The sequence below is a fragment of the Lygodium microphyllum genome, chromosome 13, assembly GCF_053477565.2.
Source record: "Lygodium microphyllum isolate KBCC chromosome 13, Lygodium_microphyllum_v1.1.10, whole genome shotgun sequence".
Lineage (NCBI taxonomy): Eukaryota > Viridiplantae > Streptophyta > Polypodiopsida > Schizaeales > Lygodiaceae > Lygodium > Lygodium microphyllum.
This window is the reverse complement of record NC_141147.1, coordinates 69,434,527-69,455,077: the sequence shown is the minus strand read 5'-3', so window position 1 is coordinate 69,455,077 and position 20,551 is coordinate 69,434,527.

The following is a 20,551-nucleotide window of genomic DNA, read 5'->3' as shown; positions in this document are numbered from 1 at the left end:
TCTTTAGAGGTAAATAATCAATAGCTAACATTTCTCTCCTTGGTTTATTGTATTTTTAACACTTTTCACAACATTCAATACAATCACACTTTAGTATTATTTTTTGCATATTTTGTTTGCAAGAACACAAGACTACATCTTTGGCATAAGAATCTTCTTTACTAGGTGTAAGAAGTTCAATTTCATGATCATTGTTATTACTACCCATGCAAAACCTATAGTGCTCAGGTTGGACCATGCCAAGACCATGATACATAGAGTCAAGTTGCTCCCAAGATGTTGGGACTCTCACTCCATCAAGGTTTCCATCCCATGTATCAGCTAATTGCACTAATAGCTTACTTAAACTTGGCTTTCACTCTTCAACTCTTTTAGCCCTAGCCCTTGGATTGCCCATGTCTCCAAACAATAATTGCAGCATCTTCTCTTGTGCACTAATTGATATTTGGTTCTCATCCCAAAGAGCTTGAAGCTCAATTATTTTTTGTATAGTTTGTTGATATAATGATGGCCCAGTAATAGATATGTGATTGTCTATAGAAGGATCTATTTGAGGAGACTCAACATGGTTAATTGAGTTGTTGTCATGACTAAAGGAGGGAATTATAGAAATATTGATAGTTTGATCATTGCCTTGTTCATGTTGCCTTTCGTTAGAAGGAGTAAGACCAATTTGCATACTTAGTGCATCATATTTGGCCTTCAACTCCTGGTGCCTAATAAAAGTTTGTGGACCAACACTCCTCCCACCATTACAATATGCAAGGAAATCACACCACCTACGTCGTCTATTTAATTCATCTATGTTAGTTTCACCATGCATTAGAAATGATTCTTCGTGCCTTCGGTTCTTAAGATGATCTCCTTGCACATTTGATTCCCTTGGTTCACTAGGATGTGATCTTTCTAGAGAAGAATGTGTAATCCCAAGCATGTCATTTTTACCATGTCTAAAATAAGTACTATGATTCACTAATTGCCAACATTCAGTACTATGTGCACACTTATAGTTACATGTGCATTTTCTTAATGTGCTTGTGGAAGAAGACATCCCTTACTTGAGTATCTTCAATCTTCAATCCTCAATCCAAGGTTGATGAAATTATGAGCTCCACAATTAAAACTCCAAAACTGCAAAAAAACGGCCCATAACATAGTTTACATTAATAACATATTTTAGTTGCGCAGTTAATATCATAGTCTATACTAGTTTGTTATTCTCAAACACTTCCTTAAAAACAATTAAAAAGAAGAAATCTTTCCCAAATACTTCCTTAAAAACAATTAAAAACAATTAAAAAGAAGCAATCTTTCCCAAACACTTCCTTAAAGTGATGGGGTTAAATTTTGTAAACATTGGCATTAGGTGATGAGCACATAAGTGGGTATGAGGCCAAGATAAGGGATTGAAAAGTCGAGGAAAAATGAGGGAAAACAAAAGGATAGGAAGAGTGAGGAAGACTAATGGCTTGGTGCTAGGTGTAAGTTTGCTCTTTCTTGTGATGAAGAGTCCAAGTGGGGCTCTAGAGCAACATACTTTGTTTGTTTTGAAAAAAGTTTTGATACATGTATTTGATGTATACAAGCAAGGGGGATGCTTAAGCATATAGGTAGCTTATTATTTGCAAATAGGGAATAAGCTTAAGTGTAATAAGTAAGGGGAACCTTCTTGTTCAATTAAGTGGGGGGCCTACGTTAAAGCATGTGGCACGTGGCTAACTCTCATGCTCTCATGCATGATGTCTTCTCATGCACACTGTAGTCAGTGTAGTACTGCTGCCAGAAGACTGGGACTTCAAATTGCACGTCCAGGTGCAGGAAGAGGAAAGCAACTTTTGGTATGCATGACCTACTCCACGCTGGCGTGTTGGAGATCATGCATACACTAGACAAGCAGGTTGCTGCGAATGCTCAGCTGGTCTCAACCATCCCAACCTTTGCAAGCTTAATCTTCCTCATCAACAACCATAGGTACATCTACACTTGTTCGAAGAGCATCGAGCTCGGGAGCTTCCTGGGAGAAGACTGGCTACAAAAGTAGAGAGACAAGGTGGAGCTCTGTGCAATGCAGTACCAACAGGAGGCATGGGGGTCACTATTGTCTTACTTGAGCAGCAGGGGTGATCACAAAGGGGGAAGATTAATTGTCAGACATGTAGTTGATCAATTCCGTGCGGTTCTGGGACATACGTAATGATGACGAAGATAAAAAAGATGACTTCAACGTGTTTGGAGAGTGACGAAGGAATGGCCAAGGGGTGACAACGTGGAAGGTGCACGGCAGTTTGAACCGGGTGATGAAGGCATGGATGAGGCTTATACAGTGAAGGCAAAGAAGAAGAATGAGAAAGAGACAGCCAGCATAGACCATTGTCTACACCTTGTGCAGTCGCTAGACTTAGCTTACCCTCTCATAAGTACAGATCCGAGGCCTACGCATTCAAATATAAGCAACAACATATTTAGCAGTGTGATGGACTCTTGAGGACATATCCGGCATCTCAAGAATGCCTTTACGTTTGTGTTTAGTTAAAGGGCAGATGCAAAACAGGAATATAAACGATTCATAGAGAAGACAAGGATGAAACCAAGTGAGTGATAGAGAGAATGGGCAAAGGCTGCAGTAGTCATGAGCGGAGTCTACCTAAGGCCATGAAGGGTGTATTGTTACACACAGAATGGAAGCCTCCTAATTTATTGCGAGCTATATATGTGCTGTTGTTGTACCAATGTCTGTACAAGCACAAGAAAGAAGTAGTGCAGGAGACCCCCATAGCAAAATTTGAGACCTAACAGGCCCGATAAGCCAATGTCTGTACAAGCACAAGAAAGAAGTACTAGTGCAGGAGACCCTCGTAGCAGAAGTTGAGACCTAACAGGCCTGATAAGCCATAGCAAAAGCCAAGACTGGGAGCATGATAGAAGTAAACCAGAGCACAAATATAGTCATTGTTTGCAGGGCAGAAGTAGTCATACCAATTGCTGCACGGAAATAGAGAATTTGGAGTAGCACACAGGAGGAGAATAGGCAGAAGACTCCTTGGTAGACGCAAATATTCTTTTTAAATTTTGCAGGTAGACTCCTTGGTAGACGCAAATTGTGTTTGGGGTTTGACTCCCCTTGAGTTTATCTTTATTTGTTTCATTTACTCTCACATTGATATTGATTATTACTTGTCTACATGACAGGTGAACAATGTCCAAACAGAATTTGAAAAACAACACTTTGATGAAGGTTATGATTGAAATCAACTATGAAGGTATAATCCTAAATTTTTTCAGGTATAATCCTGGTTTGTACAAAGGCCCCTCTCACTAGTGTGTAATAGTACCTGATTTCCATTATGAGTGATGGCATAAGCATGGCTTAGATATGTCTAAAAATAATAGTAACCATTATGTTTATATTCATTCAGTCTCACATTCATGATGCTTATCACTTGTCTACATGACGGGTTCACTATAAGATAATAACCATTATTTTTAGTTTCAGCCTTATGTTGATTATTACTTCTGAACTATAGGACAATAACCATAGTTTGTTTCAATTTTAGTTTCAATTTCAACCTCATATTGAACTATAGGACAATAACCATTATTACTTCTGAACTATAGGACAATAACCTCATGTTGAACTTATAGCACTGGAGGAAGGTCATCTCCCTCATAGAGATGTTGTGCTACCTCAATGATGACACACCAACATTTTTGAATTGCCACGCTAGGAAGACCATCTTGATATGCACTATCATGAAGAATCTTAGGATACTGATGATGCGTGGAGTCGGGGTTACCTTCCTAAATTTATTGCCCTACATAAGCCTTGCATGTGAATATCAAAGAAAAGTTGTAGTCGAAGCATGCAAGCAATCCCAACTAGTGTATTGGGAGTACATTGACAATCAGATGTAGCAGTGCCACATCTCCATGTATACCAGTCAAAAACCTAATAAGTTGGATTATAAATAATTAAGGATATTAGTTCGTAAGGTTCTAAGCTCTTCAAAATTTGTAAGGTTGTAAGGTCTTCGAAATTTTACTGGAAGTTATAAGCAGAACCCATATAAACTTACTAGCATATATAGCCCCCAACCCAAACACATGCATGCTCTCTTGATAAAGGGTATGCCTAAGCACAAGTTGTTGATATTCGCACCTTTAAATCTCAACAAGTAACCTAACGATCCATTGTTGGTATGTTTGATGACTCAACTCTTGGTGATTTTTGGTGCGTGCACTGCATCAATTAACTCTGTGAGTATAATGAGTAGACTTTGTCGATCATCATCATTCCAAACGCAAGTCTTGTAGAGATTTTTGAATTCTCATCAAAATTGGAAGACTTAAAAGAATCTTGGTAACACTCAAGATTCTTTAAATTAAAAATGTTTTGTCTCATCAGTGATAATATTAGCTACCAAGACTCGTGGAATTATTTACATATCTAATAGAGTCTGCATCTCTAATAGACCCATTTCCTACATCTAGTGTCTAATTGGATCTTATATATCCTTTAATATTCCTATCTACCCAATGCTTAAAATCTCAACAAGTAACTTAATGATCCATTGTTGGTATGTTCTTATAAAAGTATAGTTAACTCATCAATATTCAAGGACTCAAATAATATTCCTAATTATTATCCGGAACATATCTCTTCTAATTTTATGCATAACATTGATGGCACTCCATCTTTTAATCTTTCCCTATTATTCATTTCAAGCTTTAAGTTTTTCCAACCTCACTTATGATTTGAAAAGTTGTGTGAAAGTAATTCACTCAATTCTTATGCAAGAGTTAGAGGCTGTGGGGGAACCAATACAAGTGTAACGTGTCCACCTGTTATCTTCAGGACACATCTTAGCATTCCATCGGAAAGGATGTCTAGAAAGCTGCGCCCCGCACTCCCATGGAATGTTACGGGGTTTGCGATCTAGGACTTTTCGCGTCTGCCACGTAGCGGAAGTATTTTGGCCGTTCCCACTTAGGACCGACCTGAATCAGGGTTTTTCCTAATGGTCATTTCCTAAACGGCAACTAGCGTCGAACCCGAGCGAACTATTTTATGCAAAAAAACCTGGTCCGAAGCGAATTCATGCTGCACTTAGTTCAAGGAGAATGGGAAACGAGAGGGATGCAAGGCTCGACCTCTCTGCCATAAGGCATAGTCCCATTTCGTTCCCCTAAAACAGTGTAAATCGGGATTATTATAACTTAGATTCTAGGTCAGCGCCCTTGCTATTCGTGTCCTTTGTATGATTTTCTTGCTGTCCATCATGATTGAGAAAAGTTTTGAGCCAACCGGGACCACCCATCCGTAGGACGGACCCATGGCCACATCCAGCGCACTTTCCTCAGGTTGTTTTAGTTATCTAATTACGTGCCACATTTAGTTGGACATGCATAAAATAGCTTCCTTAATTAGCCCATTAGGCACTGGTTCATTCACGTAATCATAGCACTTGACACAGAAAAGCAATATCAAACAAATTCCTTTTCAACAAGTTATCATATTTATCTTTGAAATACATAAAGTCTAGCCCGTAGGCTTATCCATAATCCACCCGAAGGCTATCCGGCAATCCACAAGGAATACTAATCCAAGATTCCGCCCGTAGACTAGTATGCGGGCCTCGAGATCCAATCCTGAGTCACGTTGGCCTCTTGTGCAGGGCCTGGAAGGTGAGGGATTTATGGCCAGAGCCCCCCTCGGCACCCAAGTGTCCTCCGTCTCCAAGTAGCGCTCAACGGAGAGACCTCTCGCGGAAGGTTTGGTCCACCTTCCGATGCGGGCAAACAACCCCCTTGGTTAGGGTAAAGCAGGCAGTCGGGGGTAACTGAAGCTGCCTCTCCCTTCAGGCCTTCAACCTGAAGCATTAGATATCTTTTCATCCTTTAATTCCTTAAGCAAACAAAGCAAAACAATGCTCTCTAAACTGTTACAAGCACAATCATTTCCAGTGGTCGTTATTTTGGCCAATTTCTAAGGAGCGAATCCTTCTTTCCGAATGCATCCAGTACTCGATCCGGGATCAATTGTGACTTGGCAAGATTCCCAAGGGTTTGTCTGTTAACCCTTATATCCTTGGGTTAGGGCCGTACCCAACTTAACCAATATCTTAAGTCCTATTTAGTAGTAAGTATGTTATTCCAATTTACTGATTGGTCCTTTACTTCCAAGCAAATATCTAATCCCTGTATCTTGGTCACTTCACCCAAGAAATGTACTATATCAGGACAATTATTCATCCCCTTGCAAGATAAACTTGCGTAAGAATATGCTAATCTCATTTCGAGGAATTGGCCACTCCCTTGTGATCAAATCACAAGATCTGCGACTTTGCAGCTTGTTGCATAAGTGACGCATCAAACTATGGGACTATTTACCCATCGAATGGAGTCTTAAAATCACGAAATCATGATTAGATATAACAATCCATTCCTGATTGCATTAGACCGACATTGTCGGTCCTAGGGTTCCAAGTTCAAACCGAGTTTCATCTTTTTAGCGAGAGATCTTTAAGGTAGAAGCCCTAGATCGTCTCTTGCAAGTACGTCCTATTGTCCCTACATTCCGTGAATGTGGCCAAGTCTTTAGGTTTAAGAGTTTCAGCTTTAGCAATAAGAGCGATTAGGTAACGTCCTCAACATGCTAACCCTAGCTAGCTCTTTGGGATATGTTGCATTGAATTAACCCTTCCTAAACGAGTACCTCACGGTTTTTAGGTGTTTAGGTTTATACCAATTTAACTTGTCTATTCTTGAAGATAATTACACTACCATTTCCGTAACCACATGATTCATTGTCTACGTATAAGTTGATTTACAAACCCTAAATTTTTGGTTTAAGATCAAAGCATAGGTTAAGTTATAGCATAATTCCAATCGATCATCTTATAACATGCAAACAAGTTTCATGCTACTAAGCTTTAGGATTTTATGTTTAAACATACAACCTTTTTCTACTTTCTTTTTTGAATGAATTTGTCGTATGTTGAACTTACACAACCTTTCATTGATTTGAGTTTTTAGGCCACTTGCCTAGAGTTAAATCTTCTTCATGCAGCCCTAGCAATTTCCTACGGTTGCTAGCAACTTTCTTTAAGAATCATTTCGAAGAAAAGATGTTCAATAATGCGATATGTGGTTTATTCCTTCCATGCTTAATCAAAGTGTATTATCATAATTCTGTTTTTTAAAGATGGGCATTAATTAATCTAATTTCATTACTTTGCAATGCATAAAAACCACTTGCTAGAAATGCATAGAAATCTTATGCTCACTTTATTTTGTTCATTTTACTGCAAAATACCAATGACCGAATTCTTTCATCGTGGGCTATTTCTTTTAAATTAGTCAAAGTATTTTAACCAAAAAATGCATCCTATCTCCATAAATGATCCATGTACAATTGAATTATAACGACGTAAATCAAAATTAGGAAGGAAACCTGGACTTGTGGTGAAATGTCCACATGGACGCTAGGAGATGATCCTCCTGCGGTTGCGCCTTCAGCCTTCTTAGGAGCCATCGCGAATTCGGCCTTTCTGCCTTGGACGTAGATTTATGATGTTTGACGTCTCCTTCTCACGTGAAACTCCCTTTGTGATTCCACAGTCCTTTAGAATCGAACCTTAGAAATGGAACTTATGAAAATTTCCTTCCTTTCGTAGAAGCTCCAGGGGTGCAAATTGTCTATACGGAAAGGGGGAAAAGAAAATAGCTTTGTGGTATGCAAAAGGGGGAAAAGTTAGCTTAGAAATGCGGGTTATAAAAACCCCTTTGGAAAGGGTTTATAAAAGTCCCTAGGAAGGGCTTTTAAGATAACGTGTGAGGGGGAAAAATCCACGGGAACTGCTAAAATGGCTATTTGTGTGGGGAGATTTAAAAGGAACTTGGGTTAAATAGCCTTAGGGGAATGCTATGAAAGGCCTTAAAACTAGCCAGGGGAGGGAAAATCCACAAGAAGGGATTTGAGGACTTGTGTGGAAACCTCACAGAAAGGGGGTTAGGTGGAATTTGCAAGGGAATGGATGGAAAATTCTCGGGGGCCAGGGGGATATAAAAACCACAATAGGGGGGGCTTTGGATTTCGGGGGAGAGGGGGGTTATTAAACCCACTTGAAAAGCCCTTCAAGGAACCCCACAAGAAGGAATTTTGTGAGCTTGCAATATGAAAGGGGGCTTAGGGAGCCCCCTTAGAAGCTTCAAGAAGCTTCCTGAAAGCTTCTGCCAACATGGAGAGCCTACGTGGAGGAGAGAAAAAGATGATTATGGGCGGCAGCTGGCGGCCAGGGCCAAGATGGTGGCTTCGGTGGCACTATTGCAGTAGCTGGTGGCTCTCCTTTTCCTTCGCCTGGCAGTGTGACGGCTCCCTCCATGGCAGCGATTCGTTGTCCTATCAGCAACGTGAAGGCTCCCGCTCAACCTCTTCTTTTCTTGGTATGGGCAGCGTTACACTCAGCTCTCCTCCCTTATCCTTACCATAGCACTAGCTTTTATAGCTAGAGGGAGAGGTACCTTGCTTCCTCCACGCAGCCATACGCATGGCCTCCACCCCCTTGCGAGCTCCAACGAGGATGCTCAGTCATCCTTGCTATACCCCTCTCCTCCAGCACGACTGTCAGCTAGGGGAAAGAGGGGATAATACTAAAAAAATTTAGGATAATTCAGTTATTATCCTTATGACTTCTTCCCAAGAGGGGATTCATGTGACATATGCGGTTTCATAAAGCCATAGTCTCGGTTCAGCAATGGAGATCGTGTTTTAATTTCGTACCGTCTGGGACCCATTGTCTGTATGGTCTTGTGTGAGTATTACGGGGTTTAGATATCGGAAATGTTACAACAAGTCACAAACTCGGGCCCCCTTACTCCAATGGAGAGGACTAAAAGGGTACTTAGGTAGCTTCCAAGTTAGCCCATAAAAACAACTTTACAAAGTAGATGCAAAAACATTCAACTTAATGACTATCACTAAAAGAGTATTAAGCTAACTTCCAAGTTATGGAGCTTTTTATCTGTCGAGTGGTTTGTAATTTACCATGTTTTTTGACTATGTAGATAAGAACTTAGGACCTTATCATATTATTCCAAGCATCCTTCAATTATGGGTTGAATCCTTCCCCTTCTAGAGAGGAGGCATTGAACCTAAATAGAGACTTGCTTCCATTTCTTTCTCCAACTAAACCAATCCTTCTTAGATGGACTTCCTAGGAACCTCACATTCCGAGAGATCATAGAGAGCCAACTAATTAGTTTGAGCCTCCATAATCCTGAATAGAAAAATAGTCTTGTCAACGAAACATTTGCAAGCAAGCTTTTAAAGGGAAAGCTTTTCTTTCTCATCTCCACTAGATGCCGAAGACTTTGGTGGTTGAATTTCTTTGTTTCCATCTTGCTTTAGCTTTGACATCTCTAGGATTTGGGTTCCTCCTTTTGAAGGTTGTTTGTTTTCTTGGATGTACCCTTCTCAATCTATGAGCTTTTTTCTTTTTACTTCTTTTGTGACTATGTTGCATGAAGTTCTTCCTCATCTTCACTCTTTTCTCCTTGGGTGCTTCTTAGCTCCATTCCTTTGCAAAGCACCCATGTTCTTTGCATATAAAGCATGTAACCAAGAAGAGAGAGAATTCTAGATTGACCAACAACTCAATCCCATTAGGATCATTGATGCCAGGAGCCATATTCCATGGTGAAACAAGAGTCCTACTTCACTTTTAGTGTCTTATATGATAATCTAGGATATGGATCTTCAACCTTCATTAATCTCACTAGATTCATGATGCCAAAACTAGGCCTTTCCTGTGCATGTATTTTTGGTCACTGTTGCATGTTCCTTGACTCACAACATACATAATGTACAAGATAATAAAATAAATTTCTCCATAATATGCTTAGTAATTAAGGTCTGATGCTAAAAATCATATGCTCATAAATTAAGGTCTGATGCTAAAAATCATATGCTCAGTAATTAGGTCTGATGCTAAAAACTCTTGTTGCTTCTTTTGCTTCATCAATTCATAAAATTAATTGGTCGAAGAACCAATCCCATAAGATACCATTTTCCTTAGACTAAATTTTGGCAACTTCACCTTTATGTTTTTGCAAATCCTCCATGTAATGCTCCACTTCTTTGAGAATTTGATAAAACATCCCATTACTAGAACACTTAGAAAGAGTCATAATAATATACTCACTACATTGCTAACTACTAACATGCAACCCTCTTTGAAGTCAATCTTGATCTTTGCCCGACATATTGGTAATCTCAATTATGATAGCAATGGATCTCATCTAGTTCTACGTTGGATTAGACATTAGATTACACATTGGATTTTTGGTTTGTTTCCAAGCATCCTTCAGCTATAAGTTGAATCCTTCCCTTCCTAGAAAGGAGGTGTTGAAAGAGAGGGGCTTCCATTTCTTTCTCCTACTAAACACATCCTTCTTGGATGGACTTCTTAGGCACCTCACATTCTAAGAGATCATAGTGAGCCAACTAATTAACATTATATCTTTACTTGAACCTCCATAATCCAAAATAGCAAAATAGCCCTGTCAACAAAACATTTGCAAGAAGCTTTTAAAGGGAAATTTTTTATTTCTTACCTCCATTAGACTTCAAAGAATTTGGTGGTTGAAATTATTTGTTTCCATCCCGCTTTAACTTCAGCATCTCTAGGATCACGACTGATAATTAGGTTTCTCCTTTTGAGGCTTGTTTGTTTCCTTGAATTTACCCTTATCAACCTATGTTTTTAACTTTTTGCTTCTTTTTAAGTTCTTCCTTATCTCCACTATTTTCTCATTTTCTTCTTCTTATCTCAATTCCTTTTTGGGCATTCCTTTACAAAGCACCCATCTTCTTTGCATTTCAAGCATGTATGCAAGAAGAGGGAGAATTTGACATCGACCAACAACTCAATCCCATTAGGATCAAAAAATTGGAGCATGTCAAGGATCTTTTTCCTCTTATACCAAAGTACAAGAGGTCACTTGCTCCACTAGTTGATATTATTGTAAGAACATAGAGCGCTCTACCTAGCACTTCTACTAGCACATTACTTCTCCATCTAGCAAAGTAGGAAGTCCATGAAAACCAGCCCATATTGGGCATTCAATTTGCAAGACCTCCTCAATAATAAAATCATGATGCCATGGAAGCATGTAATTAAGGCTCACTTTAAGCCAAACAAGTGAGCCCAAAACCCAATCTCTTTTTTCTTGAGATGAAAGAAAGGCCCAAAAGAATTCTAATGGCAAGCAAAACAATGTGAGCACCACTTTGATCTATAGGTGAGCCAAAACAATCTAGCAAACTCATCCTCAAGGGGGACCTTCCCTTAAAATACATGTACATGTTGCATAGAGAATACTTAGCATTGCTTTGTCGAATGCATGGCAACAAGGATACCATTCATGCACATAGCACTTGCTCCCAAAATTCTATTGTGACTCTCTTTTAATTCTCATTGAAACATTTTTGGTCACCCCACATCTTCTTCTCTAGCTCTTCCATGTTTATGCTAGCAATGATAATGTTAGCATAATCCATCTCCCTCCCATTGTCTTGCTTCTATTGCTTTATGTTAGTGCTATGTGTTCCATCATCTCTTACTCCTTGTTAACCCCCTCAATATGCTACATGCATGAAAGTGGGAGTATATGCCACATGTTGGTAGGAAATATTGCTTTTTTTATGAACTTAATACAACTACTCTATTTAATAGACCATGTGCCATGACTATCTATTGAGAACTCCCCTCTTGAAGTTTTCGCATACTCAAGAGGTTCTATGTCTTTCATTTAAGGAAAAGGCTATTACAATTGGAACTCTTTCTATTTTGCTAATGGATGGACATGCTCCTTGTTTGTAAGGAGCTCAAATAACTTTTGATAACTATTTGTGCTTGTATGGATGCTAGGTATATCCCACACTTCAAGGGGATTTGAGGGGAATTTCAAGATTTAGAGCCATGGCATTGAGTTGAATTGAATGAGATTCTTCTTTGTTTTAATGTGACAAGGAAATATTTATATTGTTAAAAATGATATTTTATTTATGGATGTGTAAACTATTTGTGCTATGTGAGTAAGAATTAAAAGTTATCAAAATGCACAAATGTATCTTATAGCACATGTACATTTTGGATGCATACAAACATATCCATTACAAGTGTGTATCGACATTGTTTTATTTGAGATTGACTACATGGTTGATGGTTAGGCCTATCAATTTTGATGTATATTACTTAACATGACTATATAAGCATGACTATGTTAGATATTCTATACAAATTTATTTGGATTTACTATGCATGCACATTATCCTATGATCTATAGCTTCATAATTTTATCCAATAAACATGGCTATATTAGGTGATATATAGAAATTTGCCTTACTTTACCATATAGACACTTATTTTACTAGTTATAGCTTCACATCTATCTAGTAAAATTAAAAACCTAGTTCCAATTTAGAAAACCCTAGTTACTAACTAGAAAAAAATGTGTATTTACTAGTTATAAGGCTATTTACCATCTAGTTTAGTGTCTAAAGTTCCTTCTGAAGTAGCCTCCACACACATCATCATGGCAAGCTTTTAAGATTTCTTCAATTTCCCATTTTGAATGCACTTTCCTAAGCACACCATCCTTTCCAAGACAATACAAACTATCATCTACCATGCGATATCTTGTAGCCTTCTAAGCTAGCCACTGTTTTTCTCCCTTAGTCAGGTGTTTGGGAACTTATCCTTGCTCTAAGAGGTGTACAATATCTTCTAAGTCTTCATTACTTGCTGAATTGGGGGTTTGATAGCCGCTGCTCCCACCATTGACTCATTCAGCTTTGATGATGCTAGATGGTCAGCATTCTTGTTTTGGTCTCTTGGCACATGATGTACTTGTGCCTCCCTAAATCTTCTCATAAGAGATTTGGACTCTCTCATTTTACTAGAGAGGTTTGTATTCTTGCATCTGCCTTATCAATAGCATGGAGTCTCCAAAAGCATTCAGCCTCTCGATTGAATTACTAAGACACCAACAAAGACCATGAATTAAAGCTTGATATTCTCCCTCATTGTTAGAGTGGACACCTTCCAAGATGATTCCTTCACCATAGATTTTCTCTCCTAAAGGAGAGAAAACAACAATGCCTGCGGCTACCTTATCCTTAGTTCTCTTGTATGCACCATCAAAGTAGAGACTATAAGCATCTACAAGAGTCTTTATGGATGGGGGTGGTGGAAGGTCCTTTCTTTCCACCCTGAGATTTTTCTCATAGCACCTATTTGTCAAAATATAATCCAAGCATGCTCGAGTTGTTTTTTCAACCTGCACTGTATAGTCAAACTCTTGAAGTCGGACCACCCACTTTGCTATTTTGTCAAAGATTTCCATATGTTGTAGTGCATAGGGAAACATATCCTCCACAGTGATGATCACAAATTTCTTTGGAAGCAAATATGGCCAAAATTTGGTTATTGCAAACATGAGGGCCTTTTCTTCCATGCTAGGGTTTACAAAGAATGTTTCTTCCCAACAAGGCTGGAGGATTATAGGAAGTGACCCCAACATTTTCTTTATCTCCTCAAAATGTCCTTCACTTTGTTCACTCCATACAAGTGTTTCTTGGCGTGTCAGTTGCTGCAAGGGATATATGGCCTGAGAGAGTAAGTGTATAAATCTACCCAACTATCTTAGCTTTTGTAAGAAGGAGACTAATTGTTTGATGGAGGTTGGGAAAGGTAGAGAAAGCAATGTTTCTACCTTTTTTGGATCTACCTCATTTCCTTCAATTGACACTACATGCCCTAGTAGTGTAACCTTGCTTTCCCCAATGTCACATTTATCCTTATTTAGTTGTCCATCCAACCTAGCTAAGAGAGTAAATCCTTCATCAACCTTGTGTAGATGTATGTTCCTTGAGCTACAAATACAAAATTCATCTATGAAAACCCTTATGGACTTACCAAAGTAAGGTTGGAAGACCATATTCATGAATCGTTGAAAGGTTCCTAGGGCATTTGTGAGACCAAAGGGTATGACCCGAAAGGAAAAATAGCCCCATGGTGTGATGAAAGTGGTCTTCTTTTGATCCTCGTTTGCAATGCGAATCTCGAAGTAGCTAGAGTATCCATCACACACTGTATACTGCTCATGTCCCGCTACTTCATTCGAGATTTCACCTTGAAATGGGAGAGGGAAGTGGTCCCTCTTTGTTGGAGCATTTAGTGTCTTGTAATCTATGCATACTCACCACTTACCATTTTTCTTTGGCCTCACTACTACTGGGGAGACCCATTCTGAATCCTCCACTGGGTATATGAATCCTGCATTGAAGAGTCTCTTCACCTCCATCAACAGTGCATCTTGTTGCATGACTCCCAGTCTTCTCAATCTTTGTACTACAGGTTTTCTTCCTTCTTTGAGTTGGATGTGATGCTTCACAGCAGTGACACCTATAATGTGAGTATAATTAGAAATAAAAAATGATACATGCTTCTTGAGAACATTCACATAACCCTCCCTTTCTTCATCCTTTATATTCTTGGATATGATCTTCTCTAGGTTAGCATCCCACACAACTTCTCTTTGGATTCTTGGGTTGTTTTCTGATGAGGTAGGTTCCTTTAAGGTGACACCCATAACTTCGAGAGTGCTATCACTCTCTCCACTTGAACTCTCTTTCTCTTTTACCGATGAGGAACATCCACTTGGGATCCACTCATCTGTAGACGTTTCTAGTTCAAGGTTCTCTTGACGCCCACTCTTCAAGTTGTAAACCACCTTTTGATTGTGGCCACCCACCTTATGTGGCCTCAACTCCAGATCTCCTGTTTCCCAATCTTGCCTAGCTCCGATGCCCATAAGCCAAGGTCTCCCTATGATGAGGGGATATCCTTGTCCCTTTATTGGCATCACATAAACATCCACTACTGCAATGATTCCAATAACAAAAACTGTCAAAGCTTTCACTACACCCACACATATGACCGCATTATTATTGGCCAACTTTGCCCTAAAGGTTGAGGATTCCATTACTTCTAAGTCTAGTTGATGCATAAGCTTTTCCGTCATGACAAAACCTCTGCTCCACTATTGATGTATGTTTTTCGAATCCGTTGACCTTTGATTTGAGCCTTCACTAAAGGCACTATATCTTTGAGGCCATATGCCTTGATTGCATTAACCATTTTACCTTGCCTTGCCCTTGTGCTTACCATTTTTGACCATTGTCGTCGTAGCTTTGGAGAGGCATGAAGTAGTTGTGGCTAATGAATTTTTGGCCCTTGAGAGCTCACATCTGCTATCAGATCATAAGGTTGTGTTCGAGAACCCAAAGGGAGGTCGGAGATATCAATTTTAGACCTAGTTTGAGTCTTTCTCTTCTTCCCTTCATCTCTAGGTGCCCGTGATGTACTTGCCTCATTGATTGCTTCCTTGCTTGCCTCAGTTTGAACACGTACCCGCTTGATAGACAGGGTCTCTACTACATCTACCTTCATCTTACCTCTCGCTATTTCTTCTTGGGGCCTTCTATCCCTAACCACCTCCTCTATTTTTATGACATTAACATTTGGTTGAACAACATGGGTTTTATCTTGAACATAAGGTGGTTATAAACTTGCAGGTCGTGTGATTACTCTTGCTCTTGAGTCCTAGCACGAGGAGGGCTTACTTGTTGTCGAGGACCTTTGGCAGGGTGATCATATCTTCTAGGGTGAGGATAATTGTACATGCCATGCCCATTTTCTCCACAGTTGTAACACAACATCTCCCTTTGCTTGTTGCCGCATTTGTGGTCGATTCCCACCATTCCCCTCGATAGGTCTTCTTGCACCTTGCACAAGATTCACTCTCAAACCCTCTAGTTAATTAGTAAGATTGTTTATTTGTTGGATCATGTCTTCTTGACCTCTAATAAGGCCTGGTGCATTAGATATATTTGGGGGAACTTGAGAGCCTCCATAGTTGTGATGTTGTTTCCCAAAACTGCTTGGCTAGCCTGGGCTTGGTAGAGAATCTTTCGATTCTTTTCCCTAGTGATTCTCAAAGCATCTTCAAAAATGTTTGGAAATTTTACCTTTACCTTCTCCCTGAGCAAGGGGTACAAACCTGAAATAAATTAATCCTTTTGAAGGCAGTTTGGAGCTCTCTCACTAGGATTCAGTGAGTCTGACCACTGCCCCCAAAGCTTCAAAAACCCTTTCTCATAAGTTGTAGAACCATAAGGATCACTTTGATGGAGGGTCAAAAGCCGTTGCCATAACTCTTCAGCTCAGTTGGTTTGTTGAAATCTCTGCAAGAAAGTTGCCTTCAATCCCTCCCATTCAGCTCTTTGGGCCGGATTTAGAGTTTGGAACCACATTCTAGCTTCTTCCTTGAGCACCAAAGGAAAAGCCCTTAACTTTAATGCTTCATCATCCCTTCCAGAGACAAGGAATGCCATCTCAAGGTTGTCCAAAAAATCCATAGCATTTTCCCCATTGTGCCCAAAGAAGCTTGGAAATGCCACGTTGCCTTAGTAGAGTACAAAGATGAACACGTCTAGACTTAAGTTGTATTTTACGAGGGGAAGGATGAATGGGTTCATAGATGCATTTATTTCAACAAGACGTCTAGACTTTCACACCGTAGCTCCCATTAGGGAGATTTTTTATTCAAATCGGAGGGGATAAAGCCCTCTTCAAGATGAGCTATAGAGTTTATCCCCAGATTCAGGACAGAATTTTCTGCAATGGGATCTTTGTGATAGTTCTACGGGAATCTGATTAAAAACACTGCATGTTCCTTAGTACCAATGTCTTACATGGATAGAGCATAGATCAAGGGACCTGATCTACCACATCAATAGCATCTTGAGCATACTAAACATAATCCTGAGCATCATTGCATACCCATCAACTCTGCCATTCATGCATAAGTACATTCACTACCATACATCTCTATTAACTACATGTACCTCAAGTGGCATACATGGGTGCCATTAGTATTGCGGGGTATCCAAGAGGGATCATTGGGGCAAGGAAGTGGGGCTTTTGGATGTACCTACACCTGCAAACAAATATTGGGCTCCAGATCATCGGGAGGTGGGCAAAGTCTCCCCCAGGCCGGGTTGTGCACCCCTTCAAGGTCTTAAGTGGTAAGGGGGAGGGTAACCTCTCTTTTGTCTTACCACTTCGCTTGGCATTAACCTTTTTCCTTAGCTAGAGTATACATGGAAAAAAAAATTACTTATCAATTAGCATGAGAGATGCATTGGAAAGAAGACATTGGGTCTTTTCATGAGATGCAAGGGATGATGAAGGTTGGGGTAGGGGTTACTTTGGTAGTCCAGTGACTCACTGGCTGCTACATACCCAATTTACAATGGCTAATATTCATCCAAAATCATAAGACAAAGTAGGGGTTAATGTCAGCCATTACAATGAAATTTGGGAAGAGGTATGATGCTTGTATGCAATCTTGAATATCTCCAACAATGGATTAAGCTTAGCAAGTGGCTAAATTAAGAGATTAAGATCAGAGTGGCATATCTCTTTAATGCTTGTGACGACCGTTGAAGGCCCAAAGAAGCCTCTTGGTACCTAGCAACCATCCTCAATTAATTTTCCTACCTCCGATAACCCCAACGGTTGGAAGCTTAGCTGGTCAAATTGCCCACTTCCCGCCCACATAACTGCACATTGTTTTAGAACAGTTTTGTACTTACTCAAATTACATGCATGTGCATTCTACATAGGCTGAAATTACTTGTCATAAGCTCCGTTTCGACATATAGTACGCCCTATTTGGAGTAGCCTATCAAAAGTTATGACCATTTTACTTCATCAGACTGGTTCAGGACTGCATGCTATCCCTAGCCTCTTCACACCTATTCTTCATTGTCAAAGGGCTCTGAGTAGTACTTTGCAACCCTCCCTTAGCCCACCCATCAGTCCCCTCTATTTATCCTTGTTTTTGAGAGCAAAAACCTTTCGAGTGGGGATGGATTGTAACAAGCGGGATACACACTCACTAGCGTTTAGACACCCCGTCACACTGACTGGGGTATTTAAGGTATAAGAGCCCCAAATTAGGGCAACCAATTATTATCAAGATCACACTCTTCATCTTCATCTCCAACTTCCATGGCTTCCTTCTCCCTTCTCTCCTCTTTTCTCTCTTTCTCTCTCCTCTTCTAGTCTTCTTCCTTCTTCTTCTTGTTCTCTTTCTCTCTCCTTGGCTCTCCTCCTCTCTCCTTTCAACTTCTTTCATTACACGTGCATTATGCACGTACATATGTATAGATGCATACTCTACTCTAGTATATACTGCATAATATACACTATATACCATGCAGTGTCAAGATTTGCATGGTGGAGTGCCTTGCTTGAGCTACTAAGTCAAATTCATACCATACATAAAAGAGGAAGCTCACTCAAGAACACAAGAAGAGAGATGGAGACCAAAAGGTTTTCTTGCTAGTTTCTTCTTCTTCTTATTCTTCTTGGGTTCTTCTTCTTCCACACACAATACAATATACACAAAGTATGGATAAGATACAACATAAAGAGAAGTGGCATGCTAAGTCAAACAATACATAACTAACTATACTACTCAACTAGCACTATAACTATGCTAGCTATAGATATGTGTAACAAATCAAATATAATAATTGATATTTCAATAGCCATGTGAGAATCATAATGATAACCAACATGCTAAGTGTAGATGTGCAAACCCATCTAGCCAAGCGGTCCATCATCAATGTTTACATGTGTTGAACTTGCCATCTGAGCAATCCCCCTCAAGCTCAATTGTATCTCTCCAACTCCAAGTAAGCTTCAAAACTTTTGAAGCTTCTCTACACCCAATACCTTTGTGAAAATGTTAGCTATCTAATCTTGTGTGCTGATATATACCAAGTCAATCTCTCCTGTAAGTGCCTTCTCTCTCAAAACTAGTAGTGTGCCTCAATGTGTTTTGTCCTAGCAGGGAATACTGGCTTCCTAGCTAGCTATATGCTGCTCATATTATCATAGTGAATGACAACTAGACCATCTCCTTGCATATCCAAATTACCCAATAACTTCTATAGCCATACCACCTTACATATTGCCATAGCAACACCTCTATACTTAGCCTATATACTTGATAAAGCAACTATAGGTTACTTTTTGCTGCTCCATGTAACTAGTGCACTACTAAGGGAAGCCATGAATCCATTGGTAGATATTCTATCTGACATGCTATCAGCCCAATCTGCATTTTTAAATCCAAATACCTATATATCCTCACTTGCCTCATAAAAAATTCCATGATGGAAAGTGGACTTCACATACCTCAATTTGTATCTAACTACATCCGAATGAGGCTTTCTAGGCATCTTCATAAATTGATTGACACTGCCAATAACATAGCTTAAGTTTGGCCTTGTGATAGTCATGTAAATCAGACTCCCTACTATCCTCCTGAATATAGTATGGTCTTCTATCTCATCCCTATCGTTAGAACTCAACTTCACATTTTGCTCAAATGATATTGAAAGAGGCTTATATGTTGTCATACCATAGTTGGATAATATATCCAAGCCATACTTCCTTTGGGATAGCCATATACCATCATCACATCTGATTACCTCAATACCAAGAAAGTATCTTAGCTCACCCAAATCCTTCATCTCAAACTTTTTCTTCAAAAAGTCTTAACTTTGGCAATCTCATTGTAAGTATCACTTGTAATAATCAAGTCATCCACATAGATGGCTATGATGACCAAACATGCATCTCTCATTCTCACATAAAGTGAGTAATCAACATCAGAAATATAAAAGCCAATATTAACAAGATACTCTTCGATCTTATTGGACCACAACATGTGCTTTCTTCAACCCCAGAGAGTGTCTTCTTTAACATATACACATATGTGGGATGCTCTAAATCCTCGTAACTTGTTGGTTGCTCTATATACACCTCTTCTTGCAATTCACCATGCAAAAAGGCATTCTTAACATCCATTTGTTGATGTAACCTTGAACCTTTGACTATTGCCAAATAAATCATGCATCTATCAATTGGCATCTTAGCAACTGGATTGAATGTCTCTTCATAATCTATACCATATGTTTGAGCATAGCCTTTTGTAACCAGCCTAGAATAATACTTGATAATTGAACTATTTGGATTATGCTTGATTTTGTAAACCCACTTATAGCCAATAGCTTTCTTGCTCTTAGGCAAGAGTACCCAATTCCAAGTCTTATTAGCTTCTAATGCAACCATCTCCTCATTCATTGTTGCACCCCAATGAGCGTGACCAATACCATCGTCAAAACGAGTGGGCTCAAGATCCTCAATCACCTTTGCCATATAAGCATAATGGTGAGCTCCATAACCTTCAAAACCAAATCTTTTAATAGGCTATCTAGCTTTGCTAGATTTGCGTATCACTGGATTACTCAATGGAGGAGTTACATTACTATGTGATCTTTGTACACCTAATGTCGTGATTCAAGGAATCCCAAGTTTATTATCCAAACTCTATGATACCCAAGTCTCAAAAT